The following is a 14,527-nucleotide window of genomic DNA, read 5'->3' on the forward strand; positions in this document are numbered from 1 at the left end:
TTTAAAAAGAAGTGGTGCAATCTGAAGGTGGAAGCCAAGAGGAGAGTGGCCCGGCACTAATTTGTTCTGTCCTCAGTCAATCTACAGTTGGAAGCGGTGGGTGACGAGGAAGTTCCCGGCACGGCGCGTCCTGGCACCGAGCATGGCGCACCTGGAAGTGGCCGTGTCCTGACTGACGCTGTGCTTCTAACACAGAGGGACACGATCAGCGTTATTATATTATAAGTCTGATAATGATATATTATGTTATGTATCATGTGGTGTACGGAAGGTCAAAGGGACATTATCAAATTTCAACGTGTTTATTTAATTAGTGAAATGAAAAGAAGCAACAAGTGTGTGGAGCAAGATGGTGAAATGAATATATGAGTTGAGTTTGTGAAGCTGCAGTGAGTGCTGTAATTAATCGTTTTCTCCAGGTGGAGGCGCTGTAGGAGCAACAAAGTGTAGTTTTGAATGTAACAGAAGAGAGAAAAGCAGCAACAAGATGTGAAGAGCTGATGTGTTATGACGGTAGTTATTATAAGAGTAGAGGGAGTGTAAAAAGACTGGGTCTCGCTGTATTACTCAGGCTGCACTTCAGCATCTATTCACAGGTGCGACCCCACTACTGAGCGGTACGGGGGATTTGACCTGCTCCGTTTCCGACCTGGGCCGATGCTCCCCTCCTTAGACGACCTGGTGGTCCCGGACTCCCCCAGGATCACCATATCGATACCAAACTTAGTGCGGACACCTGATCGGCATAGTCCACTGCAGCTCAGAGCTCCTGAGCTCAAACGATCCACCAGCCTCAACCTCCCGGTAACTTGGATTACAGGCACGCGCCACCGCACCCGGCAGGGACATCACACACTTATCTGTCTTTTAACTTTTAATAAGGAGATGTAATGTTTTTTCCTCAGACTTGGAAGTTATCTGAAAATGTGATTCCAACATACACATCTACAAATGAATCCAGTGAAAAGCTTTGAAAAAGGGCAAATGAAAAAAGGAAAACGGAGGGGAATTAATTGGAAAAAAAGCAGCTTTCTTCCACCAGTCAGTGGTAGTGTGGCCGAGCGGTCTAAGGCGCTGGATTAAGGCTCCAGTCTCATAAGAGGCGTGGGTTCAAATCCCACCACTGCCATCAACAAATGTTTAGAAGCTGATGACTTCACTTTACATCAAATACTTGTTTGTGATGAGCATTGTTTCAGGGACTTTTGTGAACAAATGTTGCAGGAATCCTTCTAAAACTATGTGAACCCTGTAATATCTGAACTCGCACCTGAATGCCGTTAACTGACTCTTCAATTTATAATGTTTGCTGTGACTTGATTGTCGTCCTCTGATGTGGGTCACTTTGGATAAGAAGTTCTTCTAAATGTTCTGTAATGTTAAAATAAAACCTAAAAGCTTAAGGCTTCTCTTCCATGTACCATGTAAACACCTGAAAATGCAGAAGATCACATCACTGACGTCCCGTTTCGGATCTGAACCTGGGGCCCCATTTATAAAAGAGTGTGTAGGATTCATACTAAAAGTGTACATAAACCCAAAAGCCGAAAATGGCGGGCGCAAAAAAAATCCGGATTTATAAAAAATGTTCGCTTTATAAATCACAGTCCAGCTGGAAGGTTGCGCAGGTGAATTCGCCTCATATTCCGCCCTCTACGCGCCCACTTTCTACCATAAATGGGCAATGCAAAGTAGTTCATGACTGTATTTGTATATAAATGACCCTGCTGAGCATGCGCAGCGGCTTCCTGCAGTCTGTTTCTGCGTCAGCATGAATGAGACATGTGTCGAGCCGGGCAACCGTGCCACTAAATTTCACGGAGACCGAGATCGAGATGTTGTGGATGAGGTGGAGGCCAGGAAGACAACATTATTTGGTGGTCACAGTAGTGGCATCACTTACATCAACAACGTTGTTGCTGCGCTAAACGCAGTGAGTGCCATGGACAGATCTGTGGCAGAAATAAAAAAAAGAAGTGGTGCAATCTGAAGGTGGAAGCCAAGAGGAGAGTGGCCCGGCACTAATTTGTTCTGTCCTCAGTCAATCTACAGTTGGAAGCGGTGGGTGACGAGGAAGTTCCCGGCACGGCGCGTCCTGGCACCGAGCATGGCGCACCTGGAAGTGGCCGTGTCCTGACTGACGCTGTGCTTCTAACACAGAGGGACACGATCAGCGTTATTATATTATAAGTCTGATAATGATATATTATGTTATGTATCATGTGGTGTACGGAAGGTCAAAGGGACATTATCAAATTTCAACGTGTTTATTTAATTAGTGAAATGAAAAGAAGCAACAAGTGTGTGGAGCAAGATGGTGAAATGAATATATGAGTTGAGTTTGTGAAGCTGCAGTGAGTGCTGTAATTAATCGTTTTATCCAGGTGGAGGCGCTGTAGGAGCAACAAAGTGTAGTTTTGAATGTAACAGAAGAGAGAAAAGCAGCAACAAGATGTGAAGAGCTGATGTGTTATGACGGTAGTTATTATAAGAGTAGAGGGAGTGTAGAAAGACTGGGTCTCGCTGTATTACTCAGGCTGCACTTCAGCATCTATTCACAGGTGCGACCCCACTACTGAGCGGTACGGGGGATTTGACCTGCTCCGTTTCCGACCTGGGCCGATGCTCCCCTCCTTAGACGACCTGGTGGTCCCGGACTCCCCCAGGATCACCATATCGATACCAAACTTAGTGCGGACACCTGATCGGCATAGTCCACTGCAGCTCAGAGCTCCTGAGCTCAAACGATCCACCAGCCTCAACCTCCCGGTAACTTGGATTACAGGCACGCGCCACCGCACCCGGCAGGGACATCACACACTTATCTGTCTTTTAACTTTTAATAAGGAGATTTAATGTTTTTTCCTCAGACTTGGAAGTTATCTGAAAATGTGATTCCAACATACACATCTACAAATGAATCCAGTGAAAAGCTTTGAAAAAGGGCAAATGAAAAAAGGAAAACGGAGGGGAATTAATTGGAAAAAAAGCAGCTTTCTTCCACCAGTCAGTGGTAGTGTGGCCGAGCGGTCTAAGGCGCTGGATTAAGGCTCCAGTCTCATAAGAGGCGTGGGTTCAAATCCCACCACTGCCATCAACAAATGTTTAGAAGCTGATGACTTCACTTTACATCAAATGCTAAACCTTGTTTGTGATGAGCATTGTTTCAGGGACTTTTGTGAACAAATGTTGCAGGAATCCTTCTAAAACTATGTGAACCCTGTAATATCTGAACTCGCACCTGAATGCCGTTAACTGACTCTTCAATTTATAATGTTTGCTGTGACTTGATTGTCGTCCTCTGATGTGGGTCACTTTGGATAAGAAGTTCTTCTAAATGTTCTGTAATGTTAAAATAAAACCTAAAAGCTTAAGGCTTCTCTTCCATGTACCATGTAAACACCTGAAAATGCAGAAGATCACATCACTGACGTCCCGTTTCGGATCTGAACCTGGGGCCCCATTTATAAAAGAGTGTGTAGGATTCATACTAAAAGTGTACATAAACCCAAAAGCCGAAAATGGCGGGCGCAAAATAAAATCCGGATTTATAAAAAATGTTCGCTTTATAAATCACAGTCCAGCTGGAAGGTTGCGCAGGTGAATTCGCCTCATATTCCGCCCTCTACGCGCCCACTTTCTACCATAAATGGGCAATGCAAAGTAGTTCATGACTGTATTTGTATATAAATGACCCTGCTGAGCATGCGCAGCGGCTTCCTGCAGTCTGTTTCTGCTGCGCGTCAGCATGAATGAGACATGTGTCGAGCCGGGCAACCGTGCCACTAAATTTCACGGAGACCGAGATCGAGATGTTGTGGATGAGGTGGAGGCCAGGAAGACAACATTATTTGGTGGTCACAGTAGTGGCATCACTTACATCAACAACGTTGTTGCTGCGCTAAACGCAGTGAGTGCCATGGACAGATCTGTGGCAGAAATTTTAAAAAGAAGTGGTGCAATCTGAAGGTGGAAGCCAAGAGGAGAGTGGCCCGGCACTAATTTGTTCTGTCCTCAGTCAATCTACAGTTGGAAGCGGTGGGTGACGAGGAAGTTCCCGGCACGGCGCGTCCTGGCACCGAGCATGGCGCACCTGGAAGTGGCCGTGTCCTGACTGACGCTGTGCTTCTAACACAGAGGGACACGATCAGCGTTATTATATTATAAGTCTGATAATGATATATTATGTTATGTATCATGTGGTGTACGGAAGGTCAAAGGGACATTATCAAATTTCAACGTGTTTATTTAATTAGTGAAATGAAAAGAAGCAACAAGTGTGTGGAGCAAGATGGTGAAATGAATATATGAGTTGAGTTTGTGAAGCTGCAGTGAGTGCTGTAATGAATCGTTTTCTCCAGGTGGAGGCGCTGTAGGAGCAACAAAGTGTAGTTTTGAATGTAACAGAAGAGAGAAAAGCAGCAACAAGATGTGAAGAGCTGATGTGTTATGACGGTAGTTATTATAAGAGGAGAGGGAGTGTAGAAAGACTGGGTCTCGCTGTATTACTCAGGCTGCACTTCAGCATCTATTCACAGGTGCGACCCCACTACTGAGCGGTACGGGGGATTTGACCTGCTCCGTTTCCGACCTGGGCCGATGCTCCCCTCCTTAGACGACCTGGTGGTCCCGGACTCCCCCCAGGATCACCATATCGATACCAAACTTAGTGCGGACACCTGATCGGCATAGTCCACTGCAGCTCAGAGCTCCTGAGCTCAAACGATCCACCAGCCTCAACCTCCCGGTAACTTGGATTACAGGCACGCGCCACCGCACCCGGCAGGGACATCACACACTTATCTGTCTTTTAACTTTTAATAAGGAGATTTTATGTTTTTTCCTCAGACTTGGAAGTTATCTGAAAATGTGATTCCAACATACACATCTACAAATGAATCCAGTGAAAAGCTTTGAAAAAGGGCAAATGAAAAAAGGAAAACGGAGGGGAATTAATTGGAAAAAAAAGCAGCTTTCTTCCACCAGTCAGTGGTAGTGTGGCCGAGCGGTCTAAGGCGCTGGATTAAGGCTCCAGTCTCATAAGAGGCGTGGGTTCAAATCCCACCACTGCCATCAACAAATGTTTAGAAGCTGATGACTTCACTTTACATCAAATACTTGTTTGTGATGAGCATTGTTTCAGGGACTTTTGTGAACAAATGTTGCAGGAATCCTTCTAAAACTATGTGAACCCTGTAATATCTGAACTCGCACGTGAATGCCGTTAACTGACTCTTCAATTTATAATGTTTGCTGTGACTTGATTGTCGTCCTCTGATGTGGGTCACTTTGGATAAGAAGTTCTTCTAAATGTTCTGTAATGTTAAAATAAAACCTAAAAGCTTAAGGCTTCTCTTCCATGTACCATGTAAACACCTGAAAATGCAGAAGATCACATCACTGACGTCCCGTTTCGGATCTGAACCTGGGGCCCCATTTATAAAAGAGTGTGTAGGATTCATACTAAAAGTGTACATAAACCCAAAAGCCGAAAATGGCGGGCGCAAAATAAAATCCGGATTTATAAAAAATGTTCGCTTTATAAATCACAGTCCAGCTGGAAGGTTGCGCAGGTGAATTCGCCTCATATTCCGCCCTCTACGCGCCCACTTTCTACCATAAATGGGCAATGCAAAGTAGTTCATGACTGTATTTGTATATAAATGACCCTGCTGAGCATGCGCAGCGGCTTCCTGCAGTCTGTTTCTGCTGCGCGTCAGCATGAATGAGACATGTGTCGAGCCGGGCAACCGTGCCACTAAATTTCACGGAGACCGAGATCGAGATGTTGTGGATGAGGTGGAGGCCAGGAAGACAACATTATTTGGTGGTCACAGTAGTGGCATCACTTACATCAACAACGCTGTTGCTGCGCTAAACGCAGTGAGTGCCATGGACAGATCTGTGGCAGAAATTTTAAAAAGAAGTGGTGCAATCTGAAGGTGGAAGCCAAGAGGAGAGTGGCCCGGCACTAATTTGTTCTGTCCTCAGTCAATCTACAGTTGGAAGCGGTGGGTGACGAGGAAGTTCCCGGCACGGCGCGTCCTGGCACCGAGCATGGCGCACCTGGAAGTGGCCGTGTCCTGACTGACGCTGTGCTTCTAACACAGAGGGACACGATCAGCGTTATTATATTATAAGTCTGATAATGATATATTATGTTATGTATCATGTGGTGTACGGAAGGTCAAAGGGACATTATCAAATTTCAACGTGTTTATTTAATTAGTGAAATGAAAAGAAGCAACAAGTGTGTGGAGCAAGATGGTGAAATGAATATATGAGTTGAGTTTGTGAAGCTGCAGTGAGTGCTGTAATGAATCGTTTTCTCCAGGTGGAGGCGCTGTAGGAGCAACAAAGTGTAGTTTTGAATGTAACAGAAGAGAGAAAAGCAGCAACAAGATGTGAAGAGCTGATGTGTTATGACGGTAGTTATTATAAGAGTAGAGGGAGTGTAAAAAGACTGGGTCTCGCTGTATTACTCAGGCTGCACTTCAGCATCTATTCACAGGTGCGACCCCACTACTGAGCGGTACGGGGGATTTGACCTGCTCCGTTTCCGACCTGGGCCGATGCTCCCCTCCTTAGACGACCTGGTGGTCCCGGACTCCCCCAGGATCACCATATCGATACCAAACTTAGTGCGGACACCTGATCGGCATAGTCCACTGCAGCTCAGAGCTCCTGAGCTCAAACGATCCACCAGCCTCAACCTCCCGGTAACTTGGATTACAGGCACGCGCCACCGCACCCGGCAGGGACATCACACACTTATCTGTCTTTTAACTTTTAATAAGGAGATTTTATGTTTTTTCCTCAGACTTGGAAGTTATCTGAAAATGTGATTCCAACATACACATCTACAAATGAATCCAGTGAAAAGCTTTGAAAAAGGGCTAATGAAAAAAGGAAAACGGAGGGGAATTAATTGGAAAAAAAGCAGCTTTCTTCCACCAGTCAGTGGTAGTGTGGCCGAGCGGTCTAAGGCGCTGGATTAAGGCTCCAGTCTCATAAGAGGCGTGGGTTCAAATCCCACCACTGCCATCAACAAATGTTTAGAAGCTGATGACTTCACTTTACATCAAATACTTGTTTGTGATGAGCATTGTTTCAGGGACTTTTGTGAACAAATGTTGCAGGAATCCTTCTAAAACTATGTGAACCCTGTAATATCTGAACTCGCACCTGAATGCCGTTAACTGACTCTTCAATTTATAATGTTTGCTGTGACTTGATTGTCGTCCTCTGATGTGGGTCACTTTGGATAAGAAGTTCTTCTAAATGTTCTGTAATGTTAAAATAAAACCTAAAAGCTTAAGGCTTCTCTTCCATGTACCATGTAAACACCTGAAAATGCAGAAGATCACATCACTGACGTCCCGTTTCGGATCTGAACCTGGGGCCCCATTTATAAAAGAGTGTGTAGGATTCATACTAAAAGTGTACATAAACCCAAAAGCCGAAAATGGCGGGCACAAAAAAAATCCGGATTTATAAAAAATGTTCGCTTTATAAATCACAGTCCAGCTGGAAGGTTGCGCAGGTGAATTCGCCTCATATTCCGCCCTCTACGCGCCCACTTTCTACCATAAATGGGCAATGCAAAGTAGTTCATGACTGTATTTGTATATAAATGACCCTGCTGAGCATGCGCAGCGGCTTCCTGCAGTCTGTTTCTGCTGCGCGTCAGCATGAATGAGACATGTGTCGAGCCGGGCAACCGTGCCACTAAATTTCACGGAGACCGAGATCGAGATGTTGTGGATGAGGTGGAGGCCAGGAAGACAACATTATTTGGTGGTCACAGTAGTGGCATCACTTACATCAACAACGTTGATGCTGCGCTAACCGCAGTGAGTGCCATGGACAGATCTGTGGCAGAAATTTTAAAAAGAAGTGGTGCAATCTGAAGGTGGAAGCCAAGAGGAGAGTGGCCCGGCACTAATTTGTTCTGTCCTCAGTCAATCTACAGTTGGAAGCGGTGGGTGACGAGGAAGTTCCCGGCACGGCGCGTCCTGGCACCGAGCATGGCGCACCTGGAAGTGGCCGTGTCCTGACTGACGCTGTGCTTCTAACACAGAGGGACACGATCAGCGTTATTATATTATAAGTCTGATAATGATATATTATGTTATGTATCATGTGATGTACGGAAGGTCAAAGGGACATTATCAAATTTCAACGTGTTTATTTAATTAGTGAAATGAAAAGAAGCAACAAGTGTGTGGAGCAAGATGGTGAAATGAATATATGAGTTGAGTTTGTGAAGCTGCAGTGAGTGCTGTAATGAATCGTTTTCTCCAGGTGGAGGCGCTGTAGGAGCAACAAAGTGTAGTTTTGAATGTAACAGAAGAGAGAAAAGCAGCAACAAGATGTGAAGAGCTGATGTGTTATGACGGTAGTTATTATAAGAGTAGAGGGAGTGTAAAAAGACTGGGTCTCGCTGTATTACTCAGGCTGCACTTCAGCATCTATTCACAGGTGCGACCCCACTACTGAGCGGTACGGGGGATTTGACCTGCTCCGTTTCCGACCTGGGCCGATGCTCCCCTCCTTAGACGACCTGGTGGTCCCGGACTCCCCCAGGATCACCATATCGATACCAAACTTAGTGCGGACACCTGATCGGCATAGTCCACTGCAGCTCAGAGCTCCTGAGCTCAAACGATCCACCAGCCTCAACCTCCCGGTAACTTGGATTACAGGCACGCGCCACCGCACCCGGCAGGGACATCACACACTTATCTGTCTTTTAACTTTTAATAAGGAGATTTTATGTTTTTTCCTCAGACTTGGAAGTTATCTGAAAATGTGATTCCAACATACACATCTACAAATGAATCCAGTGAAAAGCTTTGAAAAAGGGCAAATGAAAAAAGGAAAACGGAGGGGAATTAATTGGAAAAAAAGCAGCTTTCTTCCACCAGTCAGTGGTAGTGTGGCCGAGCGGTCTAAGGCGCTGGATTAAGGCTCCAGTCTCATAAGAGGCGTGGGTTCAAATCCCACCACTGCCATCAACAAATGTTTAGAAGCTGATGACTTCACTTTACATCAAATACTTGTTTGTGATGAGCATTGTTTCAGGGACTTTTGTGAACAAATGTTGCAGGAATCCTTCTAAAACTATGTGAACCCTGTAATATCTGAACTCGCACCTGAATGCCGTTAACTGACTCTTCAATTTATAATGTTTGCTGTGACTTGATTGTCGTCCTCTGATGTGGGTCACTTTGGATAAGAAGTTCTTCTAAATGTTCTGTAATGTTAAAATAAAACCTAAAAGCTTAAGGCTTCTCTTCCATGTACCATGTAAACACCTGAAAATGCAGAAGATCACATCACTGACGTCCCGTTTCGGATCTGAACCTGGGGCCCCATTTATAAAAGAGTGTGTAGGATTCATACTAAAAGTGTACATAAACCCAAAAGCCGAAAATGGCGGGCGCAAAATAAAATCCGGATTTATAAAAAATGTTCGCTTTATAAATCACAGTCCAGCTGGAAGGTTGCGCAGGTGAATTCGCCTCATATTCCGCCCTCTACGCGCCCACTTTCTACCATAAATGGGCAATGCAAAGTAGTTCATGACTGTATTTGTATATAAATGACCCTGCTGAGCATGCGCAGCGGCTTCCTGCAGTCTGTTTCTGCTGCGTGTCAGCATGAATGAGACATGTGTCGAGCCGGGCAACCGTGCCACTAAATTTCACGGAGACCGAGATCGAGATGTTGTGGATGAGGTGGAGGCCAGGAAGACAACATTATTTGGTGGTCACAGTAGTGGCATCACTTACATCAACAACGTTGATGCTGCGCTAACCGCAGTGAGTGCCATGGACAGATCTGTGGCAGAAATAAAAAAAAGAAGTGGTGCAATCTGAAGGTGGAAGCCAAGAGGAGAGTGGCCCGGCACTAATTTGTTCTGTCCTCAGTCAATCTACAGTTGGAAGCGGTGGGTGACGAGGAAGTTCCCGGCACGGCGCGTCCTGGCACCGAGCATGGCGCACCTGGAAGTGGCCGTGTCCTGACTGACGCTGTGCTTCTAACACAGAGGGACACGATCAGCGTTATTATATTATAAGTCTGATAATGATATATTATGTTATGTATCATGTGGTGTACGGAAGGTCAAAGGGACATTATCAAATTTCAACGTGTTTATTTAATTAGTGAAATGAAAAGAAGCAACAAGTGTGTGGAGCAAGATGGTGAAATGAATATATGAGTTGAGTTTGTGAAGCTGCAGTGAGTGCTGTAATGAATCGTTTTCTCCAGGTGGAGGCGCTGTAGGAGCAACAAAGTGTAGTTTTGAATGTAACAGAAGAGAGAAAAGCAGCAACAAGATGTGAAGAGCTGATGTGTTATGACGGTAGTTATTATAAGAGTAGAGGGAGTGTAAAAAGACTGGGTCTCGCTGTATTACTCAGGCTGCACTTCAGCATCTATTCACAGGTGCGACCCCACTACTGAGCGGTACGGGGGATTTGACCTGCTCCGTTTCCGACCTGGGCCGATGCTCCCCTCCTTAGACGAACTGGTGGTCCCGGACTCCCCCAGGATCACCATATCGATACCAAACTTAGTGCGGACACCTGATCGGCATAGTCCACTGCAGCTCAGAGCTCCTGAGCTCAAACGATCCACCAGCCTCAACCTCCCGGTAACTTGGATTACAGGCACGCGCCACCGCACCTGGCAGGGACATCACACACTTATCTGTCTTTTAACTTTTAATAAGGAGATTTTATGTTTTTTCCTCAGACTTGGAAGTTATCTGAAAATGTGATTCCAACATACACATCTACAAATGAATCCAGTGAAAAGCTTTGAAAAAGGGCAAATGAAAAAAGGAAAACGGAGGGGAATTAATTGGAAAAAAAGCAGCTTTCTTCCACCAGTCAGTGGTAGTGTGGCCGAGCGGTCTAAGGCGCTGGATTAAGGCTCCAGTCTCATAAGAGGCGTGGGTTCAAATCCCACCACTGCCATCAACAAATGTTTAGAAGCTGATGACTTCACTTTACATCAAATACTTGTTTGTGATGAGCATTGTTTCAGGGAATTTTGTGAACAAATGTTGCAGGAATCCTTCTAAAACTATGTGAACCCTGTAATATCTGAACTCGCACCTGAATGCCGTTAACTGACTCTTCAATTTATAATGTTTGCTGTGACTTGATTGTCGTCCTCTGATGTGGGTCACTTTGGATAAGAAGTTCTTCTAAATGTTCTGTAATGTTAAAATAAAACCTAAAAGCTTAAGGCTTCTCTTCCATGTACCATGTAAACACCTGAAAATGCAGAAGATCACATCACTGACGTCCCGTTTCGGATCTGAACCTGGGGCCCCATTTATAAAAGAGTGTGTAGGATTCATACTAAAAGTGTACATAAACCCAAAAGCCGAAAATGGCGGGCACAAAAAAAATCCGGATTTATAAAAAATGTTCGCTTTATAAATCACAGTCCAGCTGGAAGGTTGCGCAGGTGAATTCGCCTCATATTCCGCCCTCTACGCGCCCACTTTCTACCATAAATGGGCAATGCAAAGTAGTTCATGACTGTATTTGTATATAAATGACCCTGCTGAGCATGCGCAGCGGCTTCCTGCAGTCTGTTTCTGCGTCAGCATGAATGAGACATGTGTCGAGCCGGGCAACCGTGCCACTAAATTTCACGGAGACCGAGATCGAGATGTTGTGGATGAGGTGGAGGCCAGGAAGACAACATTATTTGGTGGTCACAGTAGTGGCATCACTTACATCAACAACGTTGTTGCTGCGCTAAACGCAGTGAGTGCCATGGACAGATCTGTGGCAGAAATTTTAAAAAGAAGTGGTGCAATCTGAAGGTGGAAGCCAAGAGGAGAGTGGCCCGGCACTAATTTGTTCTGTCCTCAGTCAATCTACAGTTGGAAGCGGTGGGTGACGAGGAAGTTCCCGGCACGGCGCGTCCTGGCACCGAGCATGGCGCACCTGGAAGTGGCCGTGTCCTGACTGACGCTGTGCTTCTAACACAGAGGGACACGATCAGCGTTATTATATTATAAGTCTGATAATGATATATTATGTTATGTATCATGTGGTGTACGGAAGGTCAAAGGGACATTATCAAATTTCAACGTGTTTATTTAATTAGTGAAATGAAAAGAAGCAACAAGTGTGTGGAGCAAGATGGTGAAATGAATATATGAGTTGAGTTTGTGAAGCTGCAGTGAGTGCTGTAATGAATCGTTTTCTGCAGGTGGAGGCGCTGTAGGAGCAACAAAGTGTAGTTTTGAATGTAACAGAAGAGAGAAAAGCAGCAACAAGATGTGAAGAGCTGATGTGTTATGACGGTAGTTATTATAAGAGTAGAGGGAGTGTAGAAAGACTGGGTCTCGCTGTATTACTCAGGCTGCACTTCAGCATCTATTCACAGGTGCGACCCCACTACTGAGCGGTACGGGGGATTTGACCTGCTCCGTTTCCGACCTGGGCCGATGCTCCCCTCCTTAGACGACCTGGTGGTCCCGGACTCCCCCAGGATCACCATATCGATACCAAACTTAGTGCGGACACCTGATCGGCATAGTCCACTGCAGCTCAGAGCTCCTGAGCTCAAACGATCCACCAGCCTCAACCTCCCGGTAACTTGGATTACAGGCACGCGCCACCGCACCCGGCAGGGACATCACACACTTATCTGTCTTTTAACTTTTAATAAGGAGATTTTATGTTTTTTCCTCAGACTTGGAAGTTATCTGAAAATGTGATTCCAACATACACATCTACAAATGAATCCAGTGAAAAGCTTTGAAAAAGGGCAAATGAAAAAAGGAAAACGGAGGGGAATTAATTGGAAAAAAAGCAGCTTTCTTCCCCCAGTCAGTGGTAGTGTGGCCGAGCGGTCTAAGGTGCTGGATTAAGGCTCCAGTCTCATAAGAGGCGTGGGTTCAAATCCCACCACTGCCATCAACAAATGTTTAGAAGCTGATGACTTCACTTTACATCAAATGCTTGTTTGTGATGAGCATTGTTTCAGGGACTTTTGTGAACAAATGTTGCAGGAATCCTTCTAAAACTATGTGAACCCTGTAATATCTGAACTCGCACCTGAATGCCGTTAACTGACTCTTCAATTTATAATGTTTGCTGTGACTTGATTGTCGTCCTCTGATGTGGGTCACTTTGGATAAGAAGTTCTTCTAAATGTTCTGTAATGTTAAAATAAAACCTAAAAGCTTAAGGCTTCTCTTCCATGTACCATGTAAACACCTGAAAATGCAGAAGATCACATCACTGACGTCCCGTTTCGGATCTGAACCTGGGGCCCCATTTATAAAAGAGTGTGTAGGATTCATACTAAAAGTGTACATAAACCCAAAAGCCGAAAATGGCGGGCGCAAAATAAAATCCGGATTTATAAAAAATGTTCGCTTTATAAATCACAGTCCAGCTGGAAGGTTGCGCAGGTGAATTCGCCTCATATTCCGCCCTCTACGCGCCCACTTTCTACCATAAATGGGCAATGCAAAGTAGTTCATGACTGTATTTGTATATAAATGACCCTGCTGAGCATGCGCAGCGGCTTCCTGCAGTCTGTTTCTGCTGCGCGTCAGCATGAATGAGACATGTGTCGAGCCGGGCAACCGTGCCACTAAATTTCACGGAGACCGAGATCGAGATGTTGTGGATGAGGTGGAGGCCAGGAAGACAACATTATTTGGTGGTCACAGTAGTGGCATCACTTACATCAACAACGTTGTTGCTGCGCTAAACGCAGTGAGTGCCATGGACAGATCTGTGGCAGAAATTTTAAAAAGAAGTGGTGCAATCTGAAGGTGGAAGCCAAGAGGAGAGTGGCCCGGCACTAATTTGTTCTGTCCTCAGTCAATCTACAGTTGGAAGCGGTGGGTGACGAGGAAGTTCCCGGCACGGCGCGTCCTGGCACCGAGCATGGCGCACCTGGAAGTGGCCGTGTCCTGACTGACGCTGTGCTTCTAACACAGAGGGACACGATCAGCGTTATTATATTATAAGTCTGATAATGATATATTATGTTATGTATCATGTGGTGTACGGAAGGTCAAAGGGACATTATCAAATTTTTAATTAGTGAAATGAAAAGAAGCAACAAGTGTGTGGAGCAAGATGGTGAAATGAATATATGAGTTGAGTTTGTGAAGCTGCAGTGAGTGCTGGAATTAATCGTTTTCTCCAGGTGGAGGCGCTGTAGGAGCAACAAAGTGTAGTTTTGAATGTAACAGAAGAGAGAAAAGCAGCAACAAGATGTGAAGAGCTGATGTGTTATGACGGTAGTTATTATAAGAGTAGAGGGAGTGTAAAAAGACTGGGTCTCGCTGTATTACTCAGGCTGCACTTCAGCATCTATTCACAGGTGCGACCCCACTACTGAGCGGTACGGGGGATTTGACCTGCTCCGTTTCCGACCTGGGCCGATGCTCCCCTCCTTAGACGACCTGGTGGTCCCGGACTCCCCCAGGATCACCATATCGATACCAAACTTAGTGCGGACACCTGATCGGCAT

General features: G+C 45.4%; 7 non-coding genes across 7 annotated transcripts; all 7 read left to right on the top strand.

The window, feature by feature from the left end:
• The first annotated feature begins 1,047 nt into the window (after positions 1-1,047).
• On the top strand, positions 1,048-1,129 carry trnal-aag (transfer RNA leucine (anticodon AAG)). Its single transcript has one exon. It is a non-coding gene; the product is annotated as a tRNA-Leu (tRNA).
• Positions 1,130-3,012: 1,883 nt separating this feature from the next.
• Positions 3,013-3,094, top strand: trnal-aag (transfer RNA leucine (anticodon AAG)). Its single transcript has one exon. It is a non-coding gene; the product is annotated as a tRNA-Leu (tRNA).
• Positions 3,095-4,991: 1,897 nt separating this feature from the next.
• Positions 4,992-5,073, top strand: trnal-aag (transfer RNA leucine (anticodon AAG)). Its single transcript has one exon. It is a non-coding gene; the product is annotated as a tRNA-Leu (tRNA).
• A 1,889-nt stretch (positions 5,074-6,962) lies between these two features.
• Positions 6,963-7,044, top strand: trnal-aag (transfer RNA leucine (anticodon AAG)). The gene has a single exon. It is a non-coding gene; the product is annotated as a tRNA-Leu (tRNA).
• Positions 7,045-8,932: 1,888 nt separating this feature from the next.
• Positions 8,933-9,014, top strand: trnal-aag (transfer RNA leucine (anticodon AAG)). The gene has a single exon. It is a non-coding gene; the product is annotated as a tRNA-Leu (tRNA).
• A 1,889-nt stretch (positions 9,015-10,903) lies between these two features.
• Positions 10,904-10,985, top strand: trnal-aag (transfer RNA leucine (anticodon AAG)). The gene has a single exon. It is a non-coding gene; the product is annotated as a tRNA-Leu (tRNA).
• A 1,883-nt stretch (positions 10,986-12,868) lies between these two features.
• trnal-aag (transfer RNA leucine (anticodon AAG)) lies at positions 12,869-12,950 on the top strand. The gene has a single exon. It is a non-coding gene; the product is annotated as a tRNA-Leu (tRNA).
• The last annotated feature ends 1,577 nt before the right edge of the window (positions 12,951-14,527 follow it).

This window comes from Cololabis saira, chromosome 2, assembly GCF_033807715.1.
Source record: "Cololabis saira isolate AMF1-May2022 chromosome 2, fColSai1.1, whole genome shotgun sequence".
NCBI classification, from domain to species: domain Eukaryota; kingdom Metazoa; phylum Chordata; class Actinopteri; order Beloniformes; family Belonidae; genus Cololabis; species Cololabis saira.